Source organism: Paramisgurnus dabryanus, chromosome 5 (assembly GCF_030506205.2).
Source record: "Paramisgurnus dabryanus chromosome 5, PD_genome_1.1, whole genome shotgun sequence".
Taxonomy (NCBI): Eukaryota; Metazoa; Chordata; class Actinopteri; order Cypriniformes; family Cobitidae; genus Paramisgurnus; species Paramisgurnus dabryanus.
This window is the reverse complement of record NC_133341.1, coordinates 7,180,432-7,186,975: the sequence shown is the minus strand read 5'-3', so window position 1 is coordinate 7,186,975 and position 6,544 is coordinate 7,180,432.

The window sequence follows — 6,544 nt, the reverse complement described above, 5'->3', positions numbered from 1 at the left end:
AAATTAGGCTAGCACACATATCTTGTTCTACTTCATTCTTTTGTGTCTCTTGGGGAAAATACTATGAAAACAGCTGCCTTTCTGGAGTATGTGGGTTGCTTGGTTCATTGGGTTGCTTTCCTCACAGTGAAACAAAATGGTGTTTATGTTGCAATTAAATGTCATTTTGGAAATTAATTATCACCCATAAACACTATATACTGAATGTAATTTAAGTATGTATGTCATTATAACTTATACAATTTCAAATTGTTCTTTAACTTGTGTTTTACATTCATACTTTAGATAGCTCTTGCCTTATAAATATTTCATAAACCTTTGCATAAGCAACCAAAAACCTAATTGCAGGCCCATATAAAAGAACAGACTACTGTGTAAATTGTGAAGTGGCCCAAAAGCAAAGCATCATTGGTGAATGCCAATTTAATTTCCCAAGCCCCACTGGGGAACACTAGCAAGTGTGGGGTGGATACTTTATATATTTTCTAGCACATTTGCATCAATGAGAAGATGCCCAATTAAAATGAAATGGAAGACAAATTCATACAGAATCACACAGTGAGGAAAGCTGTATGTGAAGTATGTTATTAATTTCAAGAGTGATGGTGTGGAATATGAGCAAAAAGGTGGGACTTGGTTTGTCTTGAAAGGCTTTAGTCAGATAAATCATGAGCATATGCATGACATCTATGATGTTTTCAGTAAAGAAGAAATGTTCCAAGTGTTTTCTAATGGTCTTATGACCAGACTCCTTCAAAAAAGATCTAGAAATATGGGATGTTTCAAAACAGATAAGCACTCTAAAAACAAAACAGTGGTAAATAGCACTAAAAGTGGTTCACTAGCTCGTAATCAAAACATTTTAAGTGTTAAGTGTAGAACTGTAGTACCTGTGTAGAACCAAATTGTGTTAAGAAGAACCATGTGTGGTGCTATAGTGGTGATATATCAACCCCGTATTTTTCTTTATAGGTGCTTTATATGTGCTATAGCACAAAAAATGGTTCCCCTATGATTACAAGCTTTTAGTGCTATTTAGACCCAATTTTTTTGAGTGTGCATAATTAAGATATCCAGACCTAAAAGTTAATAAGATTGCTGATGGTTTTGTCTACAACCATATTTTTATCAATGTGTGCAAAAGCCCCCCATCCTCCAGTGCTTTGACTTGTAAACTGCTTAAACATTCATAAAGTTCACTCATTTTGGAAATATAAAATTCACATTCATTTATATTTAAGGGCACTGGCTGGGACATTTTCCCTACCTAGACTTTAAAAAGTGAAAATGCTAAAATTCCCAATAGACACTTCCTGACCTAGACTTCGTCTCATGCTGCCTGTTTTAACTCATTTTCTGCAAGCCTTTTTTAAGTTGCCTGCCAGCATTTTTGTGATTTTCACAAAAGTTTTACAAAATGCCTTCAAGGACAATTTTCTTCTATAAATATATAAACATTCAAATAGGCTATTTTAAGATTAAAAAGATTGCGGAGTTTTAGGCCGGTCTGGATCAGCGTTTTGAAAAAGATGTTTCAGTATGTTTTTTGAAAAAGATTAAAAAAGAGAGAAAAAAATGAAGACAGTATAAACGTTTTTTTCCCCATTTTGTTTGTTTGTTTGAAAGCAGAGGGTCTGTTCTTTTTATTTATAACTCCGCAATCTGAAATGCCCAAAGACATTTCCAACATTACAAGGAAAATTTTCACAATTCTGAATCACAGAGTGCAAGTGTGTTTAAATTTACATTTTTGATGTTGACTCTGCAAAACTGTAGCTAACATAATCAGTGTTAGTTTTTGTCACACGTAAGATTAACATGAAGGGAATAACATTTTATTTACCCTTAGTGCGGGTAAGTTTTTTTTTACATATATTAAGGTAATGGTTCAATTAAAAGACTGTGTCAAAAGTACCTGCTGTAAATTAACAAACTATTAATAAACCTATGTTACCAAGGCATAACAGTTATACGTTTATATTTAATTAGGAAATTAGCTATCATTTTGAAAAATTGTTTAAATATACTGTATACACAAAACCATATTCGCACTGCTGCGGCAGGCCATATTTTGTCCCGTATTTCAATGTGAGAAAGTTGGCAACCCTAGTTACAGTAGCCTCAAAAGTTAAAATGCATTTCACTTCACTAGATAAAATGTTAAGTCAGGTGGCAATTAAAGATATTACAAGCAGCACGAAAATATTTTACAATTTTAGTATAGAGTTGATATTCTGAAACATTCTGGTTTTTAAATGTAGTAAAAAAAATATTTCCATAATAATATGCATACTTTCTGAATGAACATCGTACATCCACCCAAAAGTTTTTGTGTCCATTTTTTTTTTAGCTTCGATGGAATAACTAAATAGAATGTAAATAATAAATGTTAATTGTTTCTTGTTATTATGAACAGATCCTATACAATACTGTTCTCAAATACCCAATATTTTTGGTTACACACACACACATACATACATACACAAAGATGTACATAATGGCAAAGTGACAGACTAGTACTTCTCAGCAGGTGCATGTGCTCCTCTGCTGGTCTAACACTCTAAGATGGACGATTAGCAGCACCCTGCTTTCAATCTCACTGCCTGGCAGACGCCATGGCAGCAGCAGCCTGTGCAGCAGGACAAAGAGCCGTCCCTCTTCCCTACAAATCATCCACACAACACAAACTGGCTTCCAGCAGAGCGGCCCAATCGCACCACTGAGGCAACACTGCCTCACTCCAACTCTGAGCACAAAGGAATGAATTATTACAGATTGTATGGGCGAGAGTGTTGATCTTGCACAGTTTCTTGACAGTATACTGCACAGTTCTGATTATAGTTCAAGATTGTGCAATAGTGTAAATGAAGAATAAGCAAACCTCATGTCTGCCTGAACAATGTTCTAAATAAGTAAACATTTGTTTCGTGAAACATCACACAAAATGTATTTAATCCCTGTGAAACTCAATCTTGAAAATTGTTTCTAAAAAACATTATATTAGAAATGTATTGCTAAAACACGCCGCAAATTTACTGTAAACTATGTGAGATTCAAACAGTTTATCCACATTTTTTATTCAGGTTGGGCAAGGCTAAAATGGTGGCTCGATGACGCATTTTAGCCACCGTGCATGTGCCTGCCCCTAACGCAATAGCAAGCATTCATTAAGGTTGTAGCGGTCCTTGAAAGTGGAGAGATATGGCAGCTTTCCTGTGAGTTGATGTGGTTTCAGCGCTGACAGCAGCCAAGCCCTTGTTTTTTCAAGATTTTAATAACTTATTTTATTTACTTGCCATTTTTTCCATCATTTAAATTCGGTTGGGTGGTTAATAACACATTTTTATGTGGTGTGATAAACTCAGAACACATTTAATATTTGACTGGGACTTTAAACAAACAAATACTACAATGTTGAATTCTCAATTAATGTTTAAAGCACAAAAGCTTTCATACCTGTAAGTCTTAATAAGCTAGTCTTAACCTGAAAACTGGTTCAGTAGCTCCGGCATGAAGAGTGTATGAATATTCACATTAGACTGGAGCAATCAAGTCCTAGTGCAGCACTGCACATTCTATATCTGATTTACAAAATGTGCATTACTGTTACTTTTCATTGACTGTGGTTAAGAACCACTTTACTAAGACTATCATCTTACACAATGTAAAGAATATTCTGAGAAAAATATAACCTTGATAATTTTTATTATAGACTTGAGTAAAGCTGTCAAAGATTAAAATTAAAGTGAAATTAGATGGTGAAATAAAATGTTATGCTAATTAATACATTATTAAAATGCAGACCAATTCCTTATATTTTGAAAGTGTAACATTTATTATAATACACATTATGAACGGTCATATGACAAGAAAGAAAAATCTTTAGTGCATGATAAACAAATGATGTGAATCTAATTGTATATGATTAATAAGAAAGACTAAAAACTTAAAAAAAATAAAAAGTATTGCACAGTAAATATGTTAACAAAAATATGCAGTAATTTTATTATTTAACTTCTTGCAAAGTTAATTGCAAAGTGCACTCTTACAAAGGGCAGGAAGCATTTTGAATGAGGAACTTAGCAAGTACTATGAATTTAGATGGCCTCTCACTCTCAAATGCCTGTTTCTTCATGAAATCCTAGACTAATATAATGATGCTAAAGTCATTACTCTGTGGGCATCGTACAATATGTGGCACTTTCTCTGAATGCTTTTAGGGATGACAACTGCATTGTACAGGTAGCAATAAAAAAGGCAAGTTTTTCTTTGCTCAATCTGACATTTGAGAAATGTAATTGGGCTACATATAGTCTTCTTAGCATTGGAGGCAAATATGTTTATACTAAGAGCTATAATGAACACAAATGTATCTGCAAGCCCTCAGTTCCCATGACTACATCACATTAATGTCCGATAATATCCAGCAACATCTTTCTTAACTCAGGCAGAGCTGAAATATGTCATAACACTGTAAAACCATATAAACTGGTCTCTGTTAAGTAGTATTTTTTTTAACCCTTTTTTTAAAAACCATGGTTTTACTACTTATTAAACAAATAAACCACAGTTACTATAGTTAGATCATGGTTACCAGAAATCAACCATTGTTTTACTAGAGTAATTATAGTTCTTTATAGCCGTGTTTTCTTGGAGTAAAACCAAAGTTTACTACACTTTTACAATAAAACCATGCTTAATTCCCACAAGTATAGGAATAAAAAATTTAGGGAGTAATACAAAAATATATATGATTCTAAATGTAACATTCACACATAGAATTTACACTAGACAATTTAAGTATACAAAATGCATGTTTGCAATAATCCTCAATGCTTTGTGAGATCTAATCAAGTGACATTGTGATGGCTCTGGACAGTATACTGTAATGGCTTTACTTGATCTATTATCTGTATTTGATACATTTGGACTATTCTAATCTGATAAATAGGTTGATAGCACTTTATTTTTCAGTATGTGTACTTACCTTGTACATATATGGTAAATAAGTTGTACTTACCGACAAATGTGTGGTACTTACTTTTATGTATCTATATAAAGGTATCTGTGGTACATACTTGGTAGTTATTATGTAACTCTAGATATGTACTGGGTAATAATAGAAACATACTAATAGTGTAGGTTTACTGTAACTAACGAGAAACATTACTGTACTTACAAATAAATGTACAATATAAGTATTAAGTATTTATAGGCAAGTTAGGGTAAATGACAGATATTTATATTGTACATATATGATAACTAATATCAAACACTACTGTACTTACAAATTGTATATTCACAATAAGTGTGTACTAGTGAATGAACCCAGTAGTTAATGGGTATGATAGTCAATGGTTGGGTTTGCCTCACACTGACATGTATATGATGCTATATCTTAGGTGGTAGGTCCTATGTAATAACTGTGTAAAAAGCAACACTTTATTTTACAGTCCTGTTTCCATGCAGTTACCATAGACGTACTAGTGAATGTACCCAGTAGTTAATGGATACGGTTATTTAATGCTTGGTTTAAAGGACAAAGATACTGAGTACCAAAATGGCACATCAGTAATGTTTGTTCTTAGTTATCATATAGGTATGGTGGTATAAGTATAACTTACACTTATACAGGTACTGCAGGTACCACACACTTATCGTGTATACAATTTGTAAAGTAGTGTTTGATATTAGTTATCATATATGTACACTATAAATACCTGTCATTTACCCTAACTTGCCTGTAAATACTAAATACTACTATTGTACATTTATTTGTAAGTACAATAATGTTTCTCGTTATTTACAGTATACCTACACTATAAGTATGTATCTGTTATTACCCAGTTCTTATCTAGAGTTACATAATAACTACCAAGTATGTACCACTGGTAAGTACAGTAATGATACCAATTAATTACCATGTAGATACCTAAAAGTAAGTACCACACATTTGTCGGTAACTACAACTTATTTACTTTATATGTACAAGGTAAGTACACGTACTGTAAAATAAAGTGCTACCAATAGGTTTTAAAAAATAAATGGGTTTCTCAGATCCTCTTATTTGAGTGACAGATCCTTTTGTGTTTCTGTAAACAATATTCTGTAAGAAATGACCCCATTGTCAAGTAAAGTCCTTAAGGCTCAGTTTTAGGTCCTATTCTGTTCCTATTGTATATTACTCCCCTTGGTGAAATAATTCATGGTTTTAATAATGTCCTATCACTTTTATGCTGACGACATTAAGAATCACCCATTAAGATCTGGTGAAACAATAATTATTTACAACTAAATACAAATAAGACTGAAACCCTAATCATTGCTCCAGACCAAAACATCCTTTAAATTTACAGCACTTCTGTTATTTAAAGTCATCTGTCAAACTGAGCCTATGAAACATTATTGTTTAAAAAATATCAATGTCTCTGGATGGTCAATATAGACAGCTGGTTTTTATCATCTGAGAATCTCCAAATTGAGAACATTGCTGCCTAAAGCTACTATGGAGCTGATTATACATGACTTTATTTATTCTCGTCTT